At 38.1% G+C, this 23,262-nt stretch overlaps 4 non-coding genes across 4 annotated transcripts; all 4 read left to right on the forward strand.

Moving 5' to 3' along the window:
- The first annotated feature begins 5,844 nt into the window (after nt 1-5,844).
- On the forward strand, nt 5,845-5,963 carry LOC145677543 (5S ribosomal RNA). Its single transcript, XR_014129863.1, has one exon. It is a non-coding gene; the product is annotated as a 5S ribosomal RNA (ribosomal RNA).
- Nucleotides 5,964-6,140: 177 nt separating this feature from the next.
- LOC145677540 (5S ribosomal RNA) lies at nt 6,141-6,259 on the forward strand. Its single transcript, XR_014129860.1, has one exon. It is a non-coding gene; the product is annotated as a 5S ribosomal RNA (ribosomal RNA).
- Nucleotides 6,260-19,292: 13,033 nt separating this feature from the next.
- Nucleotides 19,293-19,411, forward strand: LOC145677537 (5S ribosomal RNA). Its single transcript, XR_014129857.1, has one exon. It is a non-coding gene; the product is annotated as a 5S ribosomal RNA (ribosomal RNA).
- Nucleotides 19,412-19,588: 177 nt separating this feature from the next.
- Nucleotides 19,589-19,707, forward strand: LOC145677541 (5S ribosomal RNA). Its single transcript, XR_014129861.1, has one exon. It is a non-coding gene; the product is annotated as a 5S ribosomal RNA (ribosomal RNA).
- The last annotated feature ends 3,555 nt before the right edge of the window (nt 19,708-23,262 follow it).

Consider the following 23,262-nt stretch of genomic DNA (forward strand, 5'->3'; position numbering starts at 1 on the left):
GTCCTGGTTCCGTCTGCGTGTACATAACAATGCGTCATAATCATACATTGCACATTAAGGATATCAATTAATCTTCCCAAATTCCTAGATATGCCTGGCAAAAGTTCCGCGTGTTGTAAGGATATTACATTTGTACTACCGACAAGGTGGTATCTTCCAACATTGAAGTTCAATAAACCCCAAATGTGTCGGATATAGTATTTGATTTCTTGTCTCATTGTTTGCGTCAGAGATGTCTTCTCAAGTTAGGATTTACGATACATACAGGATGAGTTGTATATATTGTTGCTGCCAGCTCTATATTAATCCCATATTTGTAAACGAATAAAAACAGTATTCTAATTATAACAATGTGCTCACAATTAATTTTATTCTTAATTGTTATACGTATTGTTGATTAAAAATGAAAATGTTGCTAAGTGAATTTTATTAATATTTTCTGTTGCGTGATATAGGAAGTGAGTGAAATATTGGAGGAATATAGTGTGCGTAGCAGATGATGTGCAGTGGCTTTGGATCGCCTGTGATAAGGTAAGGCATTTGCTATTTTAATTAACGCATTTTATATACTGTAATCCTAATTATTTTTATGTGAATGTGCTTACTACTTGTGTATTCAGTGGGACCGATGTTTTAATATGTATGGTCAAGCAGTGTCGAGCCTGGTCAGTGTGTGGATAGGTGACCATTTTTTGTAAATCGATAACATTTAACTTTGTAAACACGGATGAAGTAGAAGTATATTTATTTTATTTTTTACCTCAAATATGTAGGACACTTCTCCTTTGTACATCAATTATTATTATTAGTTCAACTTGTTTACAAGTTAAATGAAAAGAATAGTCGTTATCGTGTGATGATTGTGCTCATTAGGCTAAAGAAGACTCGTGATAAGAAAGAAAAGAAGAACGGTGCTCAAGTTTCGTCACAGCATATTCTCAAAAATTTACAGGCAAAATTCAGTGTTCTGCATGAAAAGGCATATTTGTACGAAAAAAAAAAAAATTCTGCAGACGACAGAATTAAATAAAGTAATACACATGTATTTTAGAGTTACTGGTGTAAAATCATTACAAGTGCTTTGCCAGGTGGCCAATAAAAAGCACGAATACTATTTAAGGGAGCCAAAACAGGAGAAAGCTGGGGGCCTGAGCGATAGCAAGAATGTGCGTCCAAAGTGAACAGGAGCGAAGGCGACGCGGGTATACGTATAAGCAAGGGTAGTGGAAACCAGTTAGTTTTCGAGTTTCAATAGCACTTGTCATGCATCCATACTAGTAGCGCCCCGCTTGTAAACATTAAGTACACTATGCAAGAATACACCGCCGGTGGAAAATAGTACCTAATACAGTTATCTTTCATATATACTGACTTATTTTACAGTAGTAACCCAACACTAGTAAACGTAAAATAAAAGTGTATAACTTTATATTTAATTCTATCGCCTGGCTTAGTTTTTCACCTGTAAGATGTACTTATTTAGAGCAAGTTTCTTAACTAGCAAATTAAACCGAGAACCACAGCAACCATATATATATTCTTATGATGTACTTTTCTTTGAGTGGTGTTCTCTGTCTATTGAATAACATTTTCTCAGTTTAATGCTAGCAAAAAACAAAACAAAATCAAAGTGTTTCTATATAAATTTAGTTCACCGTGTTGTAATATCACATGGAATTGAAAAACGAATAGTCGAACCTCTGCTATCTCGATCAAACTTCTCAGGATGATATACTGACTTACCGCAGAAGTTCGACTGAATACGTTTCTCAGTTCCATGGGAGAACCTGGAGAAGCAAAAGCCTGCGCAACGGAAAATACTAAATAAACTTGTAGAGCAGGTCAAGATGTATCATCATGCCAAGTTTCATTCAGATCAGAGAAGTTTGGCTGCAGCCATTTTCATTACAAAGCACAAAATGGATGGTCCCTAACCTCGAGAATCTTCACAATTGTCGACGAGTTGAACTGCACTCATCTGATCAAAATCAAACTTAAAATGACAGTTCACTTTCAACTGTTAAATAATATGATATGCAGGCTTCTGCTTTCCTAGTTACAGTCTATCCACTGTGGTATGCATATTAGTACAAATGTGAGAGTGCATATTTATTAAAGATTTGCTTCAAAAAGCGATGAAAGACATAGGCATTGCCGCGGGCGGTGATAACAAGATGCCGGAAAACGAACAAGCAGAAAGAATATGGGCTGAAGAAGTGTAAACGACGACGCGGCGGCCCGTAAAGGTGTTGCCGTCCTATTAAATGAATAATATCAAAAGAAAGAAAAAAAAAGTAAAAAATTTCGCGCTCGTAATCAAGACAGAAAGCAACTAAAGGAAATCTTTGTTTTACGTCCCACGTTATGCCGCTTAGGCTAAAAGAGGCGCTGATTATGAGAAATGATTGAAATGGTGGTGGAATGAAGAAAGTGGGAGGAAACGGGAGAACCCCGCGGTAACCCACCGCACATAGTTTTTGTCCACCATAAAGTTAACTTGGCGGGGGCTCAAGACAGAAAGACGGTTGGAAAAACAAATAAACGATGTTGCATCCCGTAAAAATGTTCGCGACCTATGAAATCAATATTTTTTCTTAAAGAAAAAAAAGAATTAAAAAGAGAAAAAAAGGTCAAAATTTCGCGCTCGCTTCGCTCGCGATCAGCAGAGAAAAGAGGACGTGACGCACCCCTAAAAGTGTTGGCGACCGATTGAATAAATATTGTGGGTAAAAAAAAAAAAAAAAAAAAAAAAAAAAGTCAAAAATTTCGCGCTCGCTTCGCTCGCGATCAGCACAGAAAGAAGGACGTGACGCGCCCCTAAAGGTGTTGGCAACCGATTCAATACATATTGTCGGTAAAAAAAAAAAAAAAAAAAAAAAAAAAAAAAAAAAAAAACGCTCGCTTCGCTCGCGATCGACATGAAAAAGGCAACGACGTGACGCCCCGTAAAATTGTCGGCGACCTATTCAATCAATATATTCGGTTGAAAAACAAAGTCAAAAGTTTCCCAATCGCTTCCCTCCCGATCGACATAAAAAAAAAGGCAACCCCTTCACCTCTCCTTATGCATTCATCAGTAAACATACAACCATAGATCACAATACCACTCACATCACCTATCAGTTCTCCACGTCCATCAAGATCCAATCATCGCCCTGGCCCTTTATGATGATACACAACATTACATGTTATTGTGTGCATTGCCCCGCGTTACAATACATGACCAAAAAAAAGAGAAAAAGAGCTGCACTGCCTTCAGTGTAGACATGTTCGTATTCGTAGAAAATGATTTTAGGTACACGATAGTACAGTAATCTATCTTCACATGCTTCAGATGTGAACGATACCTACACATGAAGAGGGCTCCCGAGGTTTCCTTTTCCAATAGGATGGAGCTCCACCACACTTGCAGAATGACGAGAAGTTATGTTAATAAATATATCCCAGAGTGTTTCGTAACTCGCCCTTGGTCCTAATGATGAAGCGTTCTTCAGATGGCCCCGATGTCTCCACACATGATACTATGCGACTTCTTTTCACGAGGCTCTCAAAGATCACGTTTGTGTCCTAACATTCTCTGCAGATATGACACAGCTGCGATAGCGGATCACAGAAGCCTTTCCTCTCCTTACAAGAGACGTGTTCATTCGAGTATGTGAGTAATTCGACTATCGATTAAATATCTCCCGTGTCACGATAGTAGTCACTTTCAATTCTTCTAACGAAGGTAAGAAAAAATGCTATACAAACTTCCTTTCGGTATATAAAGGATTAGGGGCCCAGAGAATATTTTCTTTCAAGAGGATACATTCTTTTTCGAACACCCTGTATATAGATCCTCTAATTATAACTGCAAACAAAATGTTGATTTTGCAATTGCTTCCATGAGAGAATATTCTGTGCACTTTCTTTCTGAAGGGCCGGGCCTAAACGTTTTCCTTAATCATTAAATTTAGTAGTTATCTACAATTACATAGTTTTCCATTGTTCTCAAAATAAAGATTTTTCTCTATGAATTGTTGAATGTTGCTAGGGATATTGAAGTAATTCTTTTTAGTGTTTTTTTCTTTACAATAATGTACTGAACGCCTGCATTAAGGAAGTTCGTGTGTCCATCTTGCAAAATGTTTCGTCTTTTTTCATGCCCACTAAGGTAAATATTCATTTTGCTCTTTTCTCTGTATGCAAACCACATTTCTTAAAGGCAACATTTTCATACAAATGTAGTACTAAAAACTTCTAATTGGCAACATCTGGGCTGCGAAGAGGAAAAAGAAAGAAATCTCGTACGTATTCGCGCGCAATTCGGAATTAGCCAATGAAAAGCACAAAAGCGGCCACCATCTCTCTCTCTTTCTTATTAACGGTTTTGTACTTTCTGCAGTTCTATCAGTGCTGCTAACCTCTTACTATATCATTGAATATGTATGTTTAGATATATATATATATATATATATATTTTTTTTTTTACAAAAAATCATACTACTACGGAATAATATTAAATGCCTTTAAACCCTCATTTCTGTTTGCACTTTCTGTTACACTACCTTCCCCGAACTTCTTTCAAGTTATTAAGTGCAGAACGGGGAGTTATACATATTTACTTGCGCTTTGACAATATCTGCACATTGTGTAATAATAGGAGACGTATAAAATAAAACTATATACTAATACGTATATATATATATATATATATATATATATATATATATATACAGTACACATTCCACTATCCGAGGCTTTCCTTTTCTTTTCTTGCTGACGATAAATTACGCTTTTAGAAATGTTGTCTGAAAACAATAAGAATATGTGCAAAAAATACAATCAGAGGTAGAGGTCTTTAACAGGAAATAAGCAAGGGAGTTGAAAAATTTTTTATGCATGTAAAAAATATAGACATGAACCAACTTGTGAAATAAAAAGACCAGAAAACTACTCTTTCTAAATTATGTGTAAACTTTTTACCGAAAACGAAAGTTGCACGAAAGACTTTTTGTCCGTTTTTTGGCCTCCGGTGCTTGGGGTCCCTGATTCAATCCCAGCTCGTGCCGTGTGAACTTTGTCGTGCATAAAGACCGTGCTCATGGGTTTTCTCGGGTTTCTCCCGTTTCCTCCCACTTTCTTCATTCAGTACTCATCATCACCGTCTCCTTTAGCGTAACCGGTATAAGTATGCGACGTAAATCTAAATATTTCATTTCATTTCCCTTTTCTGCTCATACTGCTGATTATGCGCGATTATGCCAACATCCAACTCCGCGGATAATCGTGCGATTACTGTATATACAACTAATACAGATACAACTAATTATATTATCAGTTACAGTATCGGTTTTTATTTACTAATTTGCCTCACTTTATTTGCATCCCTGCAGTAAATAATTCTTATCGATAATAGTTAAAATGTATATTACATTTTAGTGCTTCACGACTGAATGATCATCTGCCTTACGTTATCTCGCAGCTGAAGAGAATGCTACACTGAAAACTACCTTGCGTTATAAAGGGTAAGTGAAACATATCTTAAAAATATCTTTCATACATTTCATTGTGTACATTAAAGAATGTAAGTTTGCCTTTTTCCTGTAATCAATACTTAATAAAGGATTTATTTTTATTTATTTATATACAATTTCATACGTGGTTCGTGATAGTAAACTCGATAGGACACAGTGGCACTATGAACATCCGAATCACTCATCATTCGAACATTCAAATATTTATTCGAATATTAGTATATTCCAAGTAATGTTAACGACGTTAATATGCTTGCCTTTATAGTTAATAATGTCAATTCTTACTTAAAACATACTTCCTTAACAGGACATTGAAGAAAAGGTAGTTGCCAACGGCCATACCATGCTGAATATACCGGTTCTCGTCCGATCACCGAAGTCAAGCAGCATCGGGCCTGGTCAGTACTTGGATGGGTGACCGCCTGGGAACACCAGGTGCTGTTGGTATACTTTTTCTAATTTTGTTTTTCACAAAGACGAATATTCTCACATCGTTCACCACGATAATTTCGTAATCATGCATTACTTAAAACAATTAGCAACGCTTTCCACGCGCTGGTCTTTTTGAGTATTCACCGACAAACCTACGTAGCTACAATAACTCACTCGAAGCCATATGCATTCGCCAACGGCCATACCATGCTGAATATACCGGTTCTCGTCCGATCACCGAAGTCAAGCAGCATCGGGCCTGGTCAGTACTTGGATGGGTGACCGCCTGGGAACACCAGGTGCTGTTGGCATCTCTTTTTCAAATTTCATTATCCTTCAAGTACGAAAATACTAGAAACATTAATTTTATAGTACTTTCAAGAGATAATTTATCAACATTATTTCATAGCGATTAATCGATATTCTAAGCGTTATACCCACTATTTCTTACACTAACAGCCTGTTTATTTGCACGGCACATTAAAATAACCTGATTTCCGATCCGTGTGCACCTACTACTATACTTAACACGGAATGTATTACCACTTTTTAAAAGTAAATTATTATGACTAAGTGTAGATCTCCGGCGAGTAAATGCCTTTCGTATACAAGCACGACACATCTCCGCTATGTGCTTTACTTTTTTACTAACAGCATATAGAAATTGGATTTCAACGTGTTTCTACATAACAGAATGAAGCAAATTTCGTGATTTAACTCTTTCGAATAATGTGTTGGTCCTGACAAGGACCGTTTGAAATGAAAAATCTTGAAGAAGATTTTTACTTAGAGCTTGTGTACTTGGTAACAGCCTTCGTACCCTCACTTACAGCGTGCTTGGCAAGTTCACCAGGCAAAAGAAGGCGCACAGCTGTTTGGATTTCCCGGCTGGTGATAGTTGACCGCTTATTGTAATGGGCCAAACGAGAAGCTTCAGCAGCAATACGCTCGAAGATGTCATTAACAAAGCTGTTCATGATACTCATAGCTTTGCTAGATATGCCAGTGTCAGGATGCACTTGCTTCAAAACTTTGTAGATGTAAATGGCATAGCTCTCCTTCCTCCTCCTCTTCTTCTTCTTATCTCCCTTGGAGATATTCTTTTGGGCTTTACCAGCCTTCTTTGCAGCCTTTCCGCTAGTTTTTGGTGGCATGATGACTCACTCGTTCAGCAAAATTAGATGTGTCCGCCGATTTATCGACTTCATTTAAATTACAGTACGTGTTTCAATTCGCGCCAACTGCCTTGCTTTTCATTTGATGCACTCGGGTGCACGCTTGAAGTAGTAACAAAACTGACTTGATTCATGGGAGGCCGCAATTTTTCCTCTCATCTTATTACGAAAGAATATTGAACAATGTCTGGTCGCGGCAAAGGTGGAAAAGTCAAGGGAAAGAGCAAGTCCCGCTCCAGCAGGGCTGGCCTTCAATTCCCAGTAGGCAGAATCCATCGTCTTTTGCGAAAGGGTAACTATGCCGAACGAGTTGGTGCTGGCGCTCCCGTGTATTTGGCTGCAGTCATGGAATACCTGGCAGCTGAAGTTCTTGAGTTGGCAGGCAACGCTGCTCGTGACAACAAGAAGACTAGGATTATTCCACGTCATCTGCAGTTAGCTATCCGTAACGACGAGGAATTAAACAAGTTGTTGTCTGGAGTTACAATCGCTCAGGGTGGTGTTTTGCCCAACATTCAAGCTGTACTTCTGCCCAAGAAAACTGAGAAGAAGGCATAAATGTAAGACCTATATCTCATACAAATCGGCCCTTATGAGGGCCACAAACCCCTTTATAGAGGAGATTTACGATTGAAATGAATTGTTTTCGATATACAGACTCATCAAAAGTGTCTGAGATAGTTGCTTAGTTTCATTCGAAATTCTCGCTGCTATTCGATTAATTAGTATATGTGTAGTCGTCGATCGTAATTGAAGCCCATAGGAAGTCACACTAACTTTAGAATACTCCAAACAGCGATGTGCTTAGTTCCCACTACATTATTAATTATAAGATCATTACCTTTTGTATTGTCGCTAGCTACATTTTTTTGATATTTGCGTACATCGGGCTCATATTACCCAGAGGACAGGACAGTCGAGCCCAGATTCTCAGCAATGGAAGAAAACCTCATACCACATATTCTCATGTACTTCATGCTAGACAAAGGAATTTCCAACATTCTTAAAGCACTCATGTTTCTCTCTTGCGTTGGCTTGGCTGAAATTACTCTGTTCAATATGTTCTCGACATTTATTATTGTTCATTACTATGCCCCAATGACATCATGAACAGAGCGGATCAGAAAACTTTCCTAAATTTCTTTTGCAACATAGTAATGACATTAAATGCACACTTAAGTACGATTTATTCTTTGCAAGGTCGATATTCATATTTGTGTGATATGTGTTATATGTATATGGTTTGTAATACGCAACTACTCTTATTCTCTGATCTCAGAACTCATTTGCTACTGTGCCCAACGAGCGAGCCTAGGTTTCTTGTAACTACTGCCTTTCTTTAGTAAATAATGTGAAGTATACAATGCATTAACCTACATCTCATATTTGTATTACTCTTTATTTTAGTAACCCGCTACGAAGTGTCATTAATTTACATGTAAATCACAATAGACACTACCGCAAAAGAAAGAAATCGAACCCAAGACCACGTAAACAAGATAAAGGACAAGATTCAGGTTTCTAACGCATTATTCGCCCCTCACAGCACAGTATAGAAGTTGTATAAGCCTCTATACGTACATCCTACTGTCAGAACAGAAATTCCGACTTGCGTTTCGCATCTCTCATGCTCGCTACTTCCAACAAATCGCCAATTTCCAACCAGAACCCCTTCTCCAGCATTAATACTGCTACATGATATGAATACGTATACATGAACGTACATAATGTAAAAAAAAACGTATGATTTTCTCAAATTAATCTCTCTACGTCTGTAATTTAGTGTGCATCAAAAGGCTTTAATGTAGTTACACGAATTCTTATAATCTAACAGAAAATCGCACAAAGTAAATCTTTCCCTTTATATAAATTTGTTGGCTCTGAAAAGAGCCGTTTATGCCAATTTTATATCCAAAATAGGAGGAACCCCAACTTAACCTCCGAAACCGTACAGGGTTCTTCCTTGCCTCTTCAAGGCATACACAACATCCATAGCTGTCACTGTCTTCCTCTTGGCGTGTTCTGTGTATGTAACAGCATCTCTGATTACGTTCTCCAGGAATACTTTCAATACTCCTCGGGTCTCTTCATAAATGAGACCAGAGATACGCTTCACACCACCACGGCGAGCAAGACGCCTAATAGCGGGTTTGGTGATACCCTGGATGTTGTCACGAAGAACTTTACGGTGGCGCTTGGCACCTCCTTTGCCAAGACCCTTGCCTCCTTTTCCACGTCCTGTCATTTCGATATGTTACTGCTTCGCTCACCACACACGAGAAATACAAGCCCAAGCAGCCCAAGACTCGTGGTTTTGTTCCTTCGATCATGCAGGGAAAGCACGGAGGAAAAACACAAAACGTGTCTAAGCCAATGAGAACTGTCCTTTTCGACTGACTTTATCCAATGAGAAATAGCTTGATTTAACGGTTTTGCTCTTTATATAACTTGACTTCATTCAGCGCGCAATTATTTGAAACAAGTCGTGACAGTTGCAATGGCACGTACCAAGCAGACAGCTAGGAAATCTACTGGAGGCAAAGCTCCTCGAAAGCAGCTTGCCACCAAAGCTGCAAGAAAGAGTGCTCCAGCTACCGGTGGAGTGAAAAAGCCCCATCGTTACAGGCCTGGTACTGTGGCTCTCCGAGAAATTCGTCGTTACCAGAAGAGCACTGAATTGCTCATCCGCAAGCTGCCCTTCCAACGACTCGTCCGAGAAATTGCACAAGATTTCAAGACAGATCTTCGCTTCCAAAGCTCAGCTGTCATGGCTTTACAGGAGGCAAGTGAAGCTTACCTTGTAGGGCTTTTCGAAGACACCAACTTGTGTGCTATTCACGCAAAGAGAGTCACAATCATGCCTAAGGACATTCAGCTTGCTCGCCGCATCCGTGGGGAACGTGCTTAAGTTTGAAGTTCTGGCACTGAGTTCAAAAACGGTCCTTTTTAGGACCAATACACTACTTAGAGATGCTGTTATCCTAACAAGGATCTTGTCCATACTTGTTATCTTTTTTTTTTAAATTCTCACGCCGTATGTTGCATAGTTAATACATCTACCTTCGTTTTCCTGTCGTTTCGTATATCATCCTATCTTTCAAGTATATTCTTTAGTTTTCCCCTATGTTTACCGATTGATTATCTTCGTTTTATGTGGTCAAGGGTTCGATTTTGCCATATGTTGCATAACTTAACTTCGATTCAACCACTGTTTGCCCTTCTCAACGTTATTAATCTGATAGAACTCGCAGGCGAAATATGTACTTCTTCCAAGGTAGCAAAAGTAATATTATTTTGTCAGAGGTCGCTGCTGTTGAATGCAAACGTTAAACTAAACTTTCTTTAAGTGTCTGTTTGTACTTAACATCAGTTCAATTGTACACCTACATTTCTGCTGGTGTTACTATTTTTCTTTATAGCAATATTACGAATTATAAGACGGTATCCGTGGTTATTAGCGTGTTCCCTTTTCCTAACACTTTCTCATTACACCAGTATTTCCATCATTCATTAGGCGTAATCACCCGTCTCCTTTATCATAAAAATCATAATAGTACGACGTTAAATTGAAACATAGTCTACTTCACTTTCACGAGTTGTAATAAGTTCGAACATTTCTTTCACCCCAGCCTTGAAAAGAGTTGATTTTAGTTTAGTGTCCCTTTCAGCAGCAAGGCTGTTTCAAACGTGGACCTACTTATTAACGTGCAATGCGAAACATTTGAGCTCCCACCGAGAATCGAACCCAGTCAGCCTGCAAAAGTTTTTCTAACAAATGCATTAAGTGCGTTTTCTGTACTGTTTCGCTACTTGAAGATAGGAACAAGGAAAAAGTAAGTGATCACAAATTGACATTACGTAATGTGTTCCCCATTTTTTTTCGAGTACACCATTCTTGACACCCGTGAAAGCTTTCTTTCCCCACCCTCAATTCCCCTCTGTTATAAAGCACTTACATCAAGAAGTGCTTCGGTTAAAAAGAAAACTCAAAGTCCCTTGCGTGTATACTATACATTGCTATGAATGAACATGTGATAATGATAGGAAAAGCACAATTTTACTCTTCTCAAAGTATTTGATGGCTCTAAAAAGAGCCGTTTTAAAATGTCAGATGATTTACTGACACATTTACTTCTTCTTTGGTGCAGCCTTCTTAGCACTTTTCGGTTTTGCTGTAGCCTTCTTTGGCTTCGGGGCCTTTGGCTTCTTGGGAGTTTTTGCCTTCTTCACTTTAGATGGTGATTTCTTAGGTTTGGGAGCAGCAGCCTTTTTCTTTTCACCAGTCTTCTTGGGACGTTTAGCTGCTGGCTTTTTCGCAGGCTTCTTCTCCTTTGATGCTGATCGTTTCGCCTTGGTTGAAGATCCACCTTCAGGCTTCTCCTTCAGCGATGAAGCACTAAGCTTAAACGATCCAGATGCACCTTTTCCCTTGGTCTGAACCAAAGACCCAGAAGCAACTGCACTTCTCAAGTATTTCTTGATAAATGGAGCAAGCTTCTCGGCATCCACTTTGTAGTTCTGAGAGATGTATTTCTTAATAGCTTGCAGTGAACTTCCTCCCCTTTCCTTCAAATTCTTGATGGCGTTGTTCACCATTTCTGATGTTCTTGGATGAGAAGGTGTTGTTTTTGGTTTCTTAGGCTTTGCAGACTTCTTAGGAGAAGCCTGTGCCGGGGCTGCAGGTGCTGATGCCGTATCTGCCATTGCTTTCTGCAATAAACTCAACGATACTGAAGAATGAAATTTTCGCTAGCAGGCAGCGTTGAGTTTGGTTACGGAGCGCGGACCGGATAGAAAGCACTTGCTGAGGCGGGCTGAGGTAAACAGAAGTTCGTAGTTGCCACAACGATAAGTGTGTTTCCTTCTATTTTGATAAACGATTTTTTTCAGGTATTCAATGAATGCACCAGATCCTATTCTTCCTTACTGGCTAGAAGAAACTTTATTCCACATAACTCAAAAGGCATTTGTTTTTATTCGCTTTTCTATTTTATGTTTCAGTCATTGCTAAGTCGGTCACACTACTTTTTCACCCTCCTTGTGCTTATAATTTTCATAATTTAACATGGAAATACTTATCAATAAATAATTATATTACCATGGTAATTAACTTCAATCCTTCCTGTGATTATACGCAAAGTACCATCTTCGTACTGCTTACTATAGTTCAATGAAGGGAATCTATAAAGTAACGCGTGTCGCACACATCTGCCTTGCAAACTCCCTGGCCTACTTCCAATGTATAGACTTTTATTTCAAATCCTGATTTAATTTCATAATTTTCTGTAGATTTTAACATTTTATTACCCAGCTTCTTAATACGAATGACAATCAAGCCTAAATATTTATTCCCTTTAACTTTATTTTTCTTTTTTATTTTGTGCCTTGTTTCATATTTGTTCTTACGTTAGCAATTAACGCACTTACCGTAGTTATGTATGAACAGGTTGTTTCTATATTTATTTTATTCCAAATAAATTAAATATATATACGGATTATTTTATGGTAGTTGATATTTTCTGTTGTTTCCTACGTGAATTGAGGAAACGCACGGACTTTCGCCTAATTCTTGTGCTACTTTCATATGTCTGTATCTGTCGAATGCTGTCGATCTGTCGAAATGTGTATTACTATCTGTCGATTCATCGAGTGAACTGAATTCGTTAACCATTTCACCAGGCGCGCATGCATTTTTTTTTCTTCTAAGGGATCCAAGCTTCGGGGGGCAAGGTTCCAATACTACAAGCCACTATGTCTATATACTATTATTCTGCATTCGAAAACACGATAAATATTCCACTTACTTTTTCACAAAAACATGATACAGACAGAGTACAGATGAAGTGTAAGATCAGATTTATATTGATGATACATCAATATTTTCCCTGTTAATAACTACATTTAATGAGAAAGTCTGCAAATGTATGTTCACTTAGGAACTTTTGCGAGGAGTCCGCACCCGGTGGACACCCCGTGAGTACGCCTCTGCACTTGACTATACTTCGAATTATACTGCAAACAGTTGTATTTTAGTTTCCCCGTTTAGTTCATCGATATCATTAACACAAAGAAAATAGATGTTATAGATGCGTATTCTCAGTTCTCGCTTTATATCCGGACGTCTGCAAAAATCTACTCCTTTTCTTTCTTTCACGCATCCACCAAACTAACAATGATTTGTATTATAATATTTGCGCATAAAATGTATATCTCATACCTTCCATGTTCTCAAGTATTCATAGACAAAAACGGTTATTTTCTGCGAACAAATTGTCCAAACACAGTGCAAATGTCATCTATAGATTGTCCTGGTTCCGTCTGCGTGTACATAACAATGCGTCATAATCATACATTGCACATTAAGGATATCAATTAATCTTCCCAAATTCCTAGATATGCCTGGCAAAAGTTCCGCGTGTTGTAAGGATATTACATTTGTACTACCGACAAGGTGGTATCTTCCAACATTGAAGTTCAATAAACCCCAAATGTGTCGGATATAGTATTTGATTTCTTGTCTCATTGTTTGCGTCAGAGATGTCTTCTCAAGTTAGGATTTACGATACATACAGGATGAGTTGTATATATTGTTGCTGCCAGCTCTATATTAATCCCATATTTGTAAACGAATAAAAACAGTATTCTAATTATAACAATGTGCTCACAATTAATTTTATTCTTAATTGTTATACGTATTGTTGATTAAAAATGAAAATGTTGCTAAGTGAATTTTATTAATATTTTCTGTTGCGTGATATAGGAAGTGAGTGAAATATTGGAGGAATATAGTGTGCGTAGCAGATGATGTGCAGTGGCTTTGGATCGCCTGTGATAAGGTAAGGCATTTGCTATTTTAATTAACGCATTTTATATACTGTAATCCTAATTATTTTTATGTGAATGTGCTTACTACTTGTGTATTCAGTGGGACCGATGTTTTAATATGTATGGTCAAGCAGTGTCGAGCCTGGTCAGTGTGTGGATAGGTGACCATTTTTTGTAAATCGATAACATTTAACTTTGTAAACACGGATGAAGTAGAAGTATATTTATTTTATTTTTTACCTCAAATATGTAGGACACTTCTCCTTTGTACATCAATTATTATTATTAGTTCAACTTGTTTACAAGTTAAATGAAAAGAATAGTCGTTATCGTGTGATGATTGTGCTCATTAGGCTAAAGAAGACTCGTGATAAGAAAGAAAAGAAGAACGGTGCTCAAGTTTCGTCACAGCATATTCTCAAAAATTTACAGGCAAAATTCAGTGTTCTGCATGAAAAGGCATATTTGTACGAAAAAAAAAAAAATTCTGCAGACGACAGAATTAAATAAAGTAATACACATGTATTTTAGAGTTACTGGTGTAAAATCATTACAAGTGCTTTGCCAGGTGGCCAATAAAAAGCACGAATACTATTTAAGGGAGCCAAAACAGGAGAAAGCTGGGGGCCTGAGCGATAGCAAGAATGTGCGTCCAAAGTGAACAGGAGCGAAGGCGACGCGGGTATACGTATAAGCAAGGGTAGTGGAAACCAGTTAGTTTTCGAGTTTCAATAGCACTTGTCATGCATCCATACTAGTAGCGCCCCGCTTGTAAACATTAAGTACACTATGCAAGAATACACCGCCGGTGGAAAATAGTACCTAATACAGTTATCTTTCATATATACTGACTTATTTTACAGTAGTAACCCAACACTAGTAAACGTAAAATAAAAGTGTATAACTTTATATTTAATTCTATCGCCTGGCTTAGTTTTTCACCTGTAAGATGTACTTATTTAGAGCAAGTTTCTTAACTAGCAAATTAAACCGAGAACCACAGCAACCATATATATATTCTTATGATGTACTTTTCTTTGAGTGGTGTTCTCTGTCTATTGAATAACATTTTCTCAGTTTAATGCTAGCAAAAAACAAAACAAAATCAAAGTGTTTCTATATAAATTTAGTTCACCGTGTTGTAATATCACATGGAATTGAAAAACGAATAGTCGAACCTCTGCTATCTCGATCAAACTTCTCAGGATGATATACTGACTTACCGCAGAAGTTCGACTGAATACGTTTCTCAGTTCCATGGGAGAACCTGGAGAAGCAAAAGCCTGCGCAACGGAAAATACTAAATAAACTTGTAGAGCAGGTCAAGATGTATCATCATGCCAAGTTTCATTCAGATCAGAGAAGTTTGGCTGCAGCCATTTTCATTACAAAGCACAAAATGGATGGTCCCTAACCTCGAGAATCTTCACAATTGTCGACGAGTTGAACTGCACTCATCTGATCAAAATCAAACTTAAAATGACAGTTCACTTTCAACTGTTAAATAATATGATATGCAGGCTTCTGCTTTCCTAGTTACAGTCTATCCACTGTGGTATGCATATTAGTACAAATGTGAGAGTGCATATTTATTAAAGATTTGCTTCAAAAAGCGATGAAAGACATAGGCATTGCCGCGGGCGGTGATAACAAGATGCCGGAAAACGAACAAGCAGAAAGAATATGGGCTGAAGAAGTGTAAACGACGACGCGGCGGCCCGTAAAGGTGTTGCCGTCCTATTAAATGAATAATATCAAAAGAAAGAAAAAAAAAGTAAAAAATTTCGCGCTCGTAATCAAGACAGAAAGCAACTAAAGGAAATCTTTGTTTTACGTCCCACGTTATGCCGCTTAGGCTAAAAGAGGCGCTGATTATGAGAAATGATTGAAATGGTGGTGGAATGAAGAAAGTGGGAGGAAACGGGAGAACCCCGCGGTAACCCACCGCACATAGTTTTTGTCCACCATAAAGTTAACTTGGCGGGGGCTCAAGACAGAAAGACGGTTGGAAAAACAAATAAACGATGTTGCATCCCGTAAAAATGTTCGCGACCTATGAAATCAATATTTTTTCTTAAAGAAAAAAAAGAATTAAAAAGAGAAAAAAAGGTCAAAATTTCGCGCTCGCTTCGCTCGCGATCAGCAGAGAAAAGAGGACGTGACGCACCCCTAAAAGTGTTGGCGACCGATTGAATAAATATTGTGGGTAAAAAAAAAAAAAAAAAAAAAAAAAAAGTCAAAAATTTCGCGCTCGCTTCGCTCGCGATCAGCACAGAAAGAAGGACGTGACGCGCCCCTAAAGGTGTTGGCAACCGATTCAATACATATTGTCGGTAAAAAAAAAAAAAAAAAAAAAAAAAAAAAAAAAAAAAAAACGCTCGCTTCGCTCGCGATCGACATGAAAAAGGCAACGACGTGACGCCCCGTAAAATTGTCGGCGACCTATTCAATCAATATATTCGGTTGAAAAACAAAGTCAAAAGTTTCCCAATCGCTTCCCTCCCGATCGACATAAAAAAAAAGGCAACCCCTTCACCTCTCCTTATGCATTCATCAGTAAACATACAACCATAGATCACAATACCACTCACATCACCTATCAGTTCTCCACGTCCATCAAGATCCAATCATCGCCCTGGCCCTTTATGATGATACACAACATTACATGTTATTGTGTGCATTGCCCCGCGTTACAATACATGACCAAAAAAAAGAGAAAAAGAGCTGCACTGCCTTCAGTGTAGACATGTTCGTATTCGTAGAAAATGATTTTAGGTACACGATAGTACAGTAATCTATCTTCACATGCTTCAGATGTGAACGATACCTACACATGAAGAGGGCTCCCGAGGTTTCCTTTTCCAATAGGATGGAGCTCCACCACACTTGCAGAATGACGAGAAGTTATGTTAATAAATATATCCCAGAGTGTTTCGTAACTCGCCCTTGGTCCTAATGATGAAGCGTTCTTCAGATGGCCCCGATGTCTCCACACATGATACTATGCGACTTCTTTTCACGAGGCTCTCAAAGATCACGTTTGTGTCCTAACATTCTCTGCAGATATGACACAGCTGCGATAGCGGATCACAGAAGCCTTTCCTCTCCTTACAAGAGACGTGTTCATTCGAGTATGTGAGTAATTCGACTATCGATTAAATATCTCCCGTGTCACGATAGTAGTCACTTTCAATTCTTCTAACGAAGGTAAGAAAAAATGCTATACAAACTTCCTTTCGGTATATAAAGGATTAGGGGCCCAGAGAATATTTTCTTTCAAGAGGATACATTCTTTTTCGAACACCCTGTATATAGATCCTCTAATTATAACTGCAAACAAAATGTTGATTTTGCAATTGCTTCCATGAGAGAATATTCTGTGCACTTTCTTTCTGAAGGGCCGGGCCTAAACGTTTTCCTTAATCATTAAATTTAGTAGTTATCTACAATTACATAGTTTTCCATTGTTCTCAAAATAAAGATTTTTCTCTATGAATTGTTGAATGTTGCTAGGGATATTGAAGTAATTCTTTTTAGTGTTTTTTTCTTTACAATAATGTACTGAACGCCTGCATTAAGGAAGTTCGTGTGTCCATCTTGCAAAATGTTTCGTCTTTTTTCATGCCCACTAAGGTAAATATTCATTTTGCTCTTTTCTCTGTATGCAAACCACATTTCTTAAAGGCAACATTTTCATACAAATGTAGTACTAAAAACTTCTAATTGGCAACATCTGGGCTGCGAAGAGGAAAAAGAAAGAAATCTCGTACGTATTCGCGCGCAATTCGGAATTAGCCAATGAAAAGCACAAAAGCGGCCACCATCTCTCTCTCTTTCTTATTAACGGTTTTGTACTTTCTGCAGTTCTATCAGTGCTGCTAACCTCTTACTATATCATTGAATATGTATGTTTAGATATATATATATATATATATATATATATATATATATATATTTTTTTTTTTACAAAAAATCATACTACTACGGAATAATATTAAATGCCTTTAAACCCTCATTTCTGTTTGCACTTTCTGTTACACTACCTTCCCCGAACTTCTTTCAAGTTATTAAGTGCAGAACGGGGAGTTATACATATTTACTTGCGCTTTGACAATATCTGCACATTGTGTAATAATAGGAGACGTATAAAATAAAACTATATACTAATACGTATATATATATATATATATATATATATATATATATATATATATCAGTACACATTCCACTATCCGAGGCTTTCCTTTTCTTTTCTTGCTGACGATAAATTACGCTTTTAGAAATGTTGTCTGAAAACAATAAGAATATGTGCAAAAAATACAATCAGAGGTAGAGGTCTTTAACAGGAAATAAGCAAGGGAGTTGAAAAATTTTTTATGCATGTAAAAAATATAGACATGAACCAACTTGTGAAATAAAAAGACCAGAAAACTACTCTTTCTAAATTATGTGTAAACTTTTTACCGAAAACGAAAGTTGCACGAAAGACTTTTTGTCCGTTTTTTGGCCTCCGGTGCTTGGGGTCCCTGATTCAATCCCAGCTCGTGCCGTGTGAACTTTGTCGTGCATAAAGACCGTGCTCATGGGTTTTCTCGGGTTTCTCCCGTTTCCTCCCACTTTCTTCATTCAGTACTCATCATCACCGTCTCCTTTAGCGTAACCGGTATAAGTATGCGACGTAAATCTAAATATTTCATTTCATTTCCCTTTTCTGCTCATACTGCTGATTATGCGCGATTATGCCAACATCCAACTCCGCGGATAATCGTGCGATTACTGTATATACAACTAATACAGATACAACTAATTATATTATCAGTTACAGTATCGGTTTTTATTTACTAATTTGCCTCACTTTATTTGCATCCCTGCAGTAAATAATTCTTATCGATAATAGTTAAAATGTATATTACATTTTAGTGCTTCACGACCTGAATGATCATCTGCCTTACGTTATCTCGCAGCTGAAGAGAATGCTACACTGAAAACTACCTTGCGTTATAAAGGGTAAGTGAAACATATCTTAAAAATATCTTTCATACATTTCATTGTGTACATTAAAGAATGTAAGTTTGCCTTTTTCCTGTAATCAATACTTAATAAAGGATTTATTTTTATTTATTTATATACAATTTCATACGTGGTTCGTGATAGTAAACTCGATAGGACACAGTGGCACTATGAACATCCGAATCACTCATCATTCGAACATTCAAATATTTATTCGAATATTAGTATATTCCAAGTAATGTTAACGACGTTAATATGCTTGCCTTTATAGTTAATAATGTCAATTCTTACTTAAAACATACTTCCTTAACAGGACATTGAAGAAAAGGTAGTTGCCAACGGCCATACCATGCTGAATATACCGGTTCTCGTCCGATCACCGAAGTCAAGCAGCATCGGGCCTGGTCAGTACTTGGATGGGTGACCGCCTGGGAACACCAGGTGCTGTTGGTATACTTTTTCTAATTTTGTTTTTCACAAAGACGAATATTCTCACATCGTTCACCACGATAATTTCGTAATCATGCATTACTTAAAACAATTAGCAACGCTTTCCACGCGCTGGTCTTTTTGAGTATTCACCGACAAACCTACGTAGCTACAATAACTCACTCGAAGCCATATGCATTCGCCAACGGCCATACCATGCTGAATATACCGGTTCTCGTCCGATCACCGAAGTCAAGCAGCATCGGGCCTGGTCAGTACTTGGATGGGTGACCGCCTGGGAACACCAGGTGCTGTTGGCATCTCTTTTTCAAATTTCATTATCCTTCAAGTACGAAAATACTAGAAACATTAATTTTATAGTACTTTCAAGAGATAATTTATCAACATTATTTCATAGCGATTAATCGATATTCTAAGCGTTATACCCACTATTTCTTACACTAACAGCCTGTTTATTTGCACGGCACATTAAAATAACCTGATTTCCGATCCGTGTGCACCTACTACTATACTTAACACGGAATGTATTACCACTTTTTAAAAGTAAATTATTATGACTAAGTGTAGATCTCCGGCGAGTAAATGCCTTTCGTATACAAGCACGACACATCTCCGCTATGTGCTTTACTTTTTTACTAACAGCATATAGAAATTGGATTTCAACGTGTTTCTACATAACAGAATGAAGCAAATTTCGTGATTTAACTCTTTCGAATAATGTGTTGGTCCTGACAAGGACCGTTTGAAATGAAAAATCTTGAAGAAGATTTTTACTTAGAGCTTGTGTACTTGGTAACAGCCTTCGTACCCTCACTTACAGCGTGCTTGGCAAGTTCACCAGGCAAAAGAAGGCGCACAGCTGTTTGGATTTCCCGGCTGGTGATAGTTGACCGCTTATTGTAATGGGCCAAACGAGAAGCTTCAGCAGCAATACGCTCGAAGATGTCATTAACAAAGCTGTTCATGATACTCATAGCTTTGCTAGATATGCCAGTGTCAGGATGCACTTGCTTCAAAACTTTGTAGATGTAAATGGCATAGCTCTCCTTCCTCCTCCTCTTCTTCTTCTTATCTCCCTTGGAGATATTCTTTTGGGCTTTACCAGCCTTCTTTGCAGCCTTTCCGCTAGTTTTTGGTGGCATGATGACTCACTCGTTCAGCAAAATTAGATGTGTCCGCCGATTTATCGACTTCATTTAAATTACAGTACGTGTTTCAATTCGCGCCAACTGCCTTGCTTTTCATTTGATGCACTCGGGTGCACGCTTGAAGTAGTAACAAAACTGACTTGATTCATGGGAGGCCGCAATTTTTCCTCTCATCTTATTACGAAAGAATATTGAACAATGTCTGGTCGCGGCAAAGGTGGAAAAGTCAAGGGAAAGAGCAAGTCCCGCTCCAGCAGGGCTGGCCTTCAATTCCCAGTAGGCAGAATCCATCGTCTTTTGCGAAAGGGTAACTATGCCGAACGAGTTGGTGCTGGCGCTCCCGTGTATTTGGCTGCAGTCATGGAATACCTGGCAGCTGAAGTTCTTGAGTTGGCAGGCAACGCTGCTCGTGACAACAAGAAGACTAGGATTATTCCACGTCATCTGCAGTTAGCTATCCGTAACGACGAGGAATTAAACAAGTTGTTGTCTGGAGTTACAATCGCTCAGGGTGGTGTTTTGCCCAACATTCAAGCTGTACTTCTGCCCAAGAAAACTGAGAAGAAGGCATAAATGTAAGACCTATATCTCATACAAATCGGCCCTTATGAGGGCCACAAACCCCTTTATAGAGGAGATTTACGATTGAAATGAATTGTTTTCGATATACAGACTCATCAAAAGTGTCTGAGATAGTTGCTTAGTTTCATTCGAAATTCTCGCTGCTATTCGATTAATTAGTATATGTGTAGTCGTCGATCGTAATTGAAGCCCATAGGAAGTCACACTAACTTTAGAATACTCCAAACAGCGATGTGCTTAGTTCCCACTACATTATTAATTATAAGATCATTACCTTTTGTATTGTCGCTAGCTACATTTTTTTGATATTTGCGTACATCGGGCTCATATTACCCAGAGGACAGGACAGTCGAGCCCAGATTCTCAGCAATGGAAGAAAACCTCATACCACATATTCTCATGTACTTCATGCTAGACAAAGGAATTTCCAACATTCTTAAAGCACTCATGTTTCTCTCTTGCGTTGGCTTGGCTGAAATTACTCTGTTCAATATGTTCTCGACATTTATTATTGTTCATTACTATGCCCCAATGACATCATGAACAGAGCGGATCAGAAAACTTTCCTAAATTTCTTTTGCAACATAGTAATGACATTAAATGCACACTTAAGTACGATTTATTCTTTGCAAGGTCGATATTCATATTTGTGTGATATGTGTTATATGTATATGGTTTGTAATACGCAACTACTCTTATTCTCTGATCTCAGAACTCATTTGCTACTGTGCCCAACGAGCGAGCCTAGGTTTCTTGTAACTACTGCCTTTCTTTAGTAAATAATGTGAAGTATACAATGCATTAACCTACATCTCATATTTGTATTACTCTTTATTTTAGTAACCCGCTACGAAGTGTCATTAATTTACATGTAAATCACAATAGACACTACCGCAAAAGAAAGAAATCGAACCCAAGACCACGTAAACAAGATAAAGGACAAGATTCAGGTTTCTAACGCATTATTCGCCCCTCACAGCACAGTATAGAAGTTGTATAAGCCTCTATACGTACATCCTACTGTCAGAACAGAAATTCCGACTTGCGTTTCGCATCTCTCATGCTCGCTACTTCCAACAAATCGCCAATTTCCAACCAGAACCCCTTCTCCAGCATTAATACTGCTACATGATATGAATACGTATACATGAACGTACATAATGTAAAAAAAAACGTATGATTTTCTCAAATTAATCTCTCTACGTCTGTAATTTAGTGTGCATCAAAAGGCTTTAATGTAGTTACACGAATTCTTATAATCTAACAGAAAATCGCACAAAGTAAATCTTTCCCTTTATATAAATTTGTTGGCTCTGAAAAGAGCCGTTTATGCCAATTTTATATCCAAAATAGGAGGAACCCCAACTTAACCTCCGAAACCGTACAGGGTTCTTCCTTGCCTCTTCAAGGCATACACAACATCCATAGCTGTCACTGTCTTCCTCTTGGCGTGTTCTGTGTATGTAACAGCATCTCTGATTACGTTCTCCAGGAATACTTTCAATACTCCTCGGGTCTCTTCATAAATGAGACCAGAGATACGCTTCACACCACCACGGCGAGCAAGACGCCTAATAGCGGGTTTGGTGATACCCTGGATGTTGTCACGAAGAACTTTACGGTGGCGCTTGGCACCTCCTTTGCCAAGACCCTTGCCTCCTTTTCCACGTCCTGTCATTTCGATATGTTACTGCTTCGCTCACCACACACGAGAAATACAAGCCCAAGCAAGCAAGCAAGCAAGCAAAAGAGTCTGTTTATCATCTCACTGTGGAGATGAAGGGACGTCCAGCCAGTGGCTGCTTTGTCCAGAGTAGATACATTATTTGTTTGAATAAAGGTTTGTGCAGTGAGCTATCATGTCCCACAGAAACGACAGCACGCAGAACAGGTGCCAGGTGTCCGGGCAGGATGCAAGGCCTGTTTGTCTCGTCAGTGGTGTGTTTTGTCTGGTGTTATTTAGCTATGGGAGTGTTTTGCCTATCGAGGAAGGATGGAGGTTGTTTTTATGTTTGATGTTTTTCTTTGAATATAAGGGCTTTGGATTTTTTTTTTTTTATTTATTTATTACTATTTTTTTTTTTTTTTTTAATTTTGTTTTTATTTGGTTATATTTTTTATTAT

This window comes from Thermobia domestica, unplaced genomic scaffold (genome assembly GCF_964235325.1).
Source record: "Thermobia domestica unplaced genomic scaffold, izTheDome1.hap1.1 HAP1_SCAFFOLD_1017, whole genome shotgun sequence".
Taxonomy (NCBI): domain Eukaryota; kingdom Metazoa; phylum Arthropoda; class Insecta; order Zygentoma; family Lepismatidae; genus Thermobia; species Thermobia domestica.